This window comes from Dermacentor silvarum, chromosome 10, assembly GCF_013339745.2.
Source record: "Dermacentor silvarum isolate Dsil-2018 chromosome 10, BIME_Dsil_1.4, whole genome shotgun sequence".
Lineage (NCBI taxonomy): Eukaryota > Metazoa > Arthropoda > Arachnida > Ixodida > Ixodidae > Dermacentor > Dermacentor silvarum.
In genome coordinates, this window is record NC_051163.1 from 44,009,684 (window position 1) to 44,017,253 (window position 7,570).

Genomic DNA, 7,570 nt, shown 5'->3' on the forward strand with positions numbered 1-7,570 from the left:
AAACATTCATAACGTATAAACAAGCGCTAGTCCGTCCGTAATGTGCAGCTTTCGTAGCTCATTCATATTTCACAGAATTATTATGCATATAACGTCGTCCCAAAAATTGCTTTTGGTGCCTTGCGAGCAACAATCACGTACACAAAATAGCCGCCTATGCAGAAGTCTCCCGGAAGCAGCACCATCCACGCTTTGGTTCACAACAGTCAAACTTACATCCACGAGATCCTTCAAATCGCTGATGTTTGAAAGCCGCTAGAGGCAAGGCAACCTCATTCGCGCATTCTTCAGACTTCGTAACAAAGCACCACGCTTCAAACGCTGCACGCATTGGCTCTGAGAAACGGACGCAATCTTTGAGAAACGTTTATTATTAACAAGAGAGTCTACTGATATTGAAAATGGGGCCTATTGATAACTAATTTTCATATCCAAGTGATGATACGTACAGGCATAAGTTTTGCGGAGAATGAAGCGATCTTACATCATATTCGGGACCTGAGTTTTTGCTTACGGAGTTGAAAAATACGCTGAAACGTAGCCATAGTCAGCTTCGCTGTAAAAATCAAGAAAACAAAACGGCGGCTTTGCGAAAGCGTTCGCGCGCATGTTGGTGTTTAAACGACGCGAGCGCCGCCACATGACCAAGCAAGAAAACAAAACGGCGGCTGCGCGAAGGCGTTCGCGCGCTTGTTTGTGTCGAAACGGCGCGAGCGCCGCTACCTGACCAAGCTCCACCACTAGGACGCGCAGACGTCGTCCCTGCCCTCGCTGGAGAGCTCCGACGGGAAGATAAAGGAACGTAGCTGCCTTCGGTCTTGCAAGCATCTACGGTCTTGCAATTTATTTCTTCTACATCGGGCTCTTTTCTATTCCTTTCGAGCTGCCTTTAGTTTTAATCAAGTGGCTCAGTGGCAGCAGTGGCAGCTTGAGCAGCGGACTTTAGCCAACGTTTATAGTTTCACACGGTGATGTTGCGATAGCCGTATCTTGTATCTTAAGATGCACGGTACATTATTTCATGTATCGGAAATACCGATGCTGATACACGTCTTGTCAGACGTACCATGATACGAATACAAGATACCCAAAAAGCATTTAAGATAGATACATGTATCGTCGATACTGCCCAGCATTCTCGTAAGGTCACGAACGCACGCATGTTTCTCTGGCGCCAAAGTCACGCTTTGAAATGTCTGGCGCGTGCATCAAGTGCCACTTTTTCGCATTCTTAATTCCCTCGTGACAGATAGCGCTTTGATGCGCGGCGTTATATTGCACTCTCTTCAAGATCAGCGCATACTTTTTTGTCAACCAACGCGGTAGCGCAGTAGCTATGGCGTTTCTGATGTTTCTCCATAGACAGCAGCCTACCATACGCATAAGGCCCGCCTATGAGGCTATTGTATTATAAATTGCCTGATAATGTATTTGCTCACAAGCAACTAATCAAATCTAATTCATTACGTAGAAGACGGCTTTAAATGCACAAAGAAAGCGTACAAACGCAATTTCGCACGTCGCCTGTTGTCTGATAGAGTCTAAATTATTGTCGCTCTTTATTGCCGCTTTAACCATTCTCGCCAATGGTGTCACGTGCAGGTGAACGCAAGCAAGAGCTCCAGAGAGTCGCCCACCGTCGCCTTCAGCTTGGACGACGAGTTCATCAGCGTACTTCAGATGATGGCGAAGCAGAAGCTGACGAAGCGCATCCTGGGCCACTTCAAGCTGACGTACGCGAGCTTCGCGACTTCACCGGAGCTGGCCAACGACAAGGAGCGCTTCGATCAGCTCTTCAATGACCTCATAGAAATCGGCGGCAAACTTAAGAACAGCACGTTCTACGAGAATACCCTCGCCGACAGGTATATATAGTGAACAGTGTGCCCTTTCTGAAAGCTTCGAAGCCAAGACAATGGGGACAGTGTAAATTTAAGTAGGCGAAGCTGTACATGAGTTAATCTTGCGTGCGACAATGATTATTGCTGGTTTGCTTTGCCCTGCGGATCCATCAAGGTTTTCAGCAATTTTGTTGCGCCACGGAGTACATGAGTTATCATTAGTCGGCTTGATTGCACGTGAACGTAATCTGCGGCCACAATCACCAGCTACCTGTGTGATGACAGTATAGAATATTTCCGGGCGTTGGATGGAAGTCGACTGATGCAATACTCGGGTAATCAGAGGCAGTTGAGAGAGGCCTTCTTCGGGCGATGAAGAAAGCGGCCCCACGCCCGCAGACTGAATCGTGCGTAATAAGGCGCAAGTGCATTGGTTGACCATTCCCGAACTATCTACAGTATCGTAATCCCGTACGTTGCGCGTCTTCTACAAGGCACTGGAGTGAAACTGTCTTTCATTAAGAAAATCTTCGTTGCAATCGCCGGTCAGCGTAAAAAATAGCTGTGTTGCTAAGGCATCATCATCAGTCTATATTCATGCCCGCTGCAGGACGAAGGCCTCGCCCTGTGATCTCCAATTACCCCTGTCTTGCGCTAGCTCGAGCCTGCAAATTTGCGCCGGCAATTTTCCTAACCTCATCACCCCACTTAGTTTTCTGCCGTCCTCGACTGCTCTTCCCTTGTATTGGTATTCATTCTGTAACTCTAACGGTCCACCGGTTATCATCCTACGCATTACATGGCCTGCCCAACTCCATTTTTCCCACTTAACGTCAACTAGAATATCGGTTATTCCCGTTTCTTCTCTGATCCACACCGCTCCCTTCCTGTCTCTTAACATTAGGCCTAACATTTTTCGTTCCATCGCTCTTTGTGTGGTCCTTAACTTGTTCTCGAGCTTCTTTGTTAACTTTCAAGTTCCTGCACCATAAGTTTGCACCGGGAGAATGCAATGTTTGTACAATTTTCTTTTCAACGACAGTGGTAAGCTCCCAGTCATGTTTGGCGATTTCGAAAGGCGTCATTCATTGACGATGGCGTCGACAGAAACGTCGTTTATAGACGAGCAAGCTGAAGGCGTCGTCCGCGATTTCTTTAAGGATATCGCCCACCTTGTGTACTTCGATCATGCTTAGGCTTACTCCTGTGCCATTCATATGCACTGGACGTACAGTCCCGTATAATATGAGCTGCAACACGATGCCCGTTGTTGGAGGAGTCTCAAGAATGCACGTCGACGCTGACATACGAAAAACTGGACAACTGAACAATATTCCCATCATGTTATGGTATTGAGGATCATGAGAAAGAAAGTTATCGAATAATAAAAACGTGTTGAAGTGCGTACGGCGTGCATTACGAAATCCTGACTAGGAGCTTACTAGCACTGTCGTTAAAAAGAAATGTGTACAATCATGGCATTCTCCCGGTGCTAACATATGGGCAGTAATTTGGAGGTCAACAAAGAAGCTTGCGGGCAACTTAAGGACCAGTTCAAAAAGCGATGGAACTAAATATGTTTGGCGTAACGTGAAAAGACAGGAAGAGAGCGGTGTGGATATGAGAGCACACGGGGATACCCAATATTGTAGCTGACATTAGATAATAATAATAATAACTGGAGGACGCTGAAGCTTCGTCTTTAAGGTCTTTAAGAATGGAGCACGATATTCAAGTATTCTTAACTGCTTATCACGCTTCCCGGTAACTCTTGCTTAGGTAACAGTAATGGTCGCCTGCAAATGCTGGCGGCGAACGCTGTGCACGAAGCCGAGCTTTCTGGTGCTTTTTACGGCGAAGCTCTTTACCTCGAGCCCCCGTATGCATTCCCCGCAGGCGTTCCCAACAGGGGATACCCTGGGTCGCTTGCGACCGTAAGCGCGACAGGAATAGGGACGATACGATTGGATGGCGTCTGTGCACGTGGTCACGCTTCTGTGGTTATAACGTCACGCGCATCGGAGATGCCGGTGCGGCTGCAGCAGCGGTTGCGGCAGATGCATGGGAGATGTGGTGACCACGGCGGTGCTTGTGTCTGCGTAGTGAAGTGCCGTATGAACGTGCTTTGTTTCGTTCACTACTTTGAACTGCGCCCCGGTCAATCGTGTTTTGTCTCGGGCACTCGTTTGGCTTTGCTGTCCAACCACGTGCACTCCATGGATTGGGGCGAATTAGGGAGCACAGCGGCAAAAAGCTTCGCTGGCATTGCACCTTCTCAGAGTAGATTGGCCCCCAATTTTTCATCTTGCCTCCGCCCGGCGGCATCCGCCACTGCCGCGGATGCGCAGAGGCGAGCGCCATCTGGATGGTGCTGCAAGGAACCGAGCGGGGCGCGCCGCTCCCACTAAGACAAACCTCAAACAGCAGGTGGAGAAGGGGTTGTGTTTAAGTTTCCGAGTAACACAATGCTGTATTCTGGTATATTCAAACTACAATCCGATGCTATTCTGTCTGTAGCTGATGTGGAAGTCGTACTTTACAAATTTTCTGACGCAGAGGACCTGGACAAGCCATGTAATGCTCAGGAAAGATAAAAGCTGAACCATTAGAGTTACAGAATGGGTGCCAATGGAAGGGAAGCGCAGTCGAGGACCTCCGAAAAATTAGGTCAGGTGACAAAATTTGGATTTGTAGGCGCAAGTTCTAATCGGCTAGTGCATTACAGGGGTAATTGAAGGTCGCCGGGGAGGCCTTCGTCGTGCTGTGAACATAAACGTTGGCTGATGATGCTGATGCTGATTTATGAAACCAATTTCCGGGTGCCTTCGAACTTGGGCATCGGGCTGCAGCTGATATTGAACGCCACTGTGCAACAGTGTTGACATCTGGAACTGAGAAACGCAGATGTACCGTTGACCAAGGCCCCCTGGGTGTTTCGCGCTACTAGGATAATCTTAACCTTCCTGCAAGCCACATTAGAGTAACATACCGTTATTACAACTATGGGTATGCATCTGCCCGTGCATTTCGTTTCGTGCGTCATTGTATTTGAGTGTAGTAGCGTGTTATGCGTGTGGGCGGGCAAACATCGTTGTTCATTAAGCCGCCTCCTGCTCTATCTATATCATAATTACTTGATGGCTCACCACGAACAGTCATCACTCGTCTTATTCCGTAGTCTTGCATTCAAATAAAGTAAGAAAAATGTCTCATAATTTACATTCGATGACTATATATGGTAACGGAATATCGTTACAGCGTTTTGCTGTTACTGATATGGACATGACTCATAAGTTCGTACATGTTGATTGTGACTATAGTTCTTCGATATCAAGGCAATCTCGATGCTCAGTGTCCACCGTGGTGTCCCTAAGCCACCACGGTGGGTACTGACCATTGGCGTTGAGCAGGCTATGGTGCTGATAAGTAGAATTGGTACTAACTGGTACTAGTAATATTGGTACTGAGCAGGCTATGGTGTTGTCCTGCTAATCACAAGGTCACGGGGTCAAGTCCCGGTCTCAGCGGCCGCATTTCAGCGACGACGAAGTGCAAAAACGCCCGTGTCCCGTGCATTAGGTGCAACTATACAAACCATGGAGGGACAAAGTTAATCCGCCGTGCCCCATTACGGCATGCCCCACAATCAGATTGTGGTTCTGTCACGTAGAACCCCAGAATTTATAGTAAATGTTTACAGCGAAGCTGTTAACGGCTAGTTCCCCGAGGATCGTGTCCGCATGTTGAAAAAAAAAAACTACCATCAGCAGCATTTGATGGTTTGGAGCCATGTGCGTAGCGGTTTCGCGCCAGTTCTACCTTAGCGCAGGTGTCAAAGCATATAACTAACATGACTGATAGGTCATAGCACCAATAACATCACATGCTTGTCTGTTACGTCACGTTTAACGATGATAAAATCAAGTGTGGGGCATACCCGCATTGGATATGCGGGTATGAGCCAGGGACAAGAAAGAAAGAAAGGAAGGAAGGGAGGGATGAAGGAAGGAAGGAAGGAAGGAAGGAAGGAAGGAAGGAAGGAAGGAAGGAAGGAAATAAATAAAACGAGAAGGAAAGAGAGAAACAAATAAAGAAAGAAGGTAAGAAAGTAAATCACGTGTGGCTCATAACCGCGTTGGATATCTGGGCAAGAGCCGCCGAGAGCAGAAGAGGAAGAGATCTCACAGGATCCTGACGCTACCGTGCAGTGTGCCGTGGCTATGAACTCTGTGGCTCATACGTTAGTCTATGAGGATGGGGCGGACTTGGCGCAGCCAACGCACTACTTGGTCCTCGCGCCGGGCGAAAACAAGACGCCAGTGTCCTTGCTCTTTGGCGAACATGCCGTAGACACTCAATACAATGAGTAATGATAATATATAAATTCACTATAGCAATATTCGCTACAGCAGACCCACCATAGTCACAGCTTCGCTGGCTTCCATCTTCACAGAAGTGGAAGGGCCCTGAATCTTTAAATGCTCAGTAGATTATTCAGTTACGTTGAATGCGAGTATACGACGGGGTTTGCTGCAGCACGATACGTATTAATTTTTCATTTCATATTTTGTACAGTTGTTGCAAATGTGGGGTGTCCGGTCATTGCTGTGAACATGTCTTGCATAACAAAAGCAGAGATTTCATATTTCGTAGTGATAATTCTTTCGTAACTCACTAAACCTAACTTTTCGAACTAAGAGACCAAGGTTACACCTTATTCCATAGGCACAGAAATGCGGTTGTGCATGCCTATCGTATAACAGCGCATGAAATAAATAATAATTAAAAAACGCAGACAGGAAAGACAACCAGACAGGTGTTGATCTAAAACAAAAGTTTAATTCCTGAGCAAATGCTTTTTTAACGATGACGCGTGAAACGCGAGATATTATTTCCAAAGTGTGGGACGAAATACATGAGCCTTCCAGTTACTTTTGTGTTTCAATGTATAAATCAGCATTTTCGTAAAAACGTAAGTGGAACAACAATGCATTTTTGCGGTGAGTTTGATGGCGCATATCTTCAAACGTGTGTCATTCTGGAAATTCATTTAAAGTGGATACACCTGACAAACTCACCGGATACAATTCGTAAATTGCAATATGTGGCGTAAAGTAATTAACTAAGAAGTTTATTAGTGAATTTTTGTTAATTAGTTGAATATGTGCTTCAATGTCTCGTGCCCCTAATGTCCGCCTGATCGAATAACCCAGCTCAATGGTAAGAATTATGGTTCCATGCCACAGGCGATTTCTAAAAATTCCGTAAAACCCTGTATACCCTGTATACGTAAACGAACACCCTGTATATCGTTTTCATATATATACTCTAAATAATGCAAACACGTTGGTTGTCATACCAATTTAGCTTCTTATTGACCGACGTGCTTCAAAATTTGCCTGCACATGACTCCCTACATTTCCCACATTTTCTAAAAGAAAGAGACTTCATGAGGGATCTAGTTTTTTCACAAAATAGCGAATGCAGGCATATACCGCGTTTGGGCGTGTCTAGTCGCACTCACTGAGGGGTTCGCTGTTGAAGAAAAGAAAGAAAAATAAGATAAATTCTTGACATGGCCGCAGTCCGGACCTCGTGCTTGACCCACGTGACATCACGACGGTGGCGCCGTCAACCGACTACGACACCTGGAACGCTGCACTGCGTCGCCACTTCAACGAGTCCTTCGACAACGTCAACTCAGTGGTCATCAGGCGCCCCAAATTCTT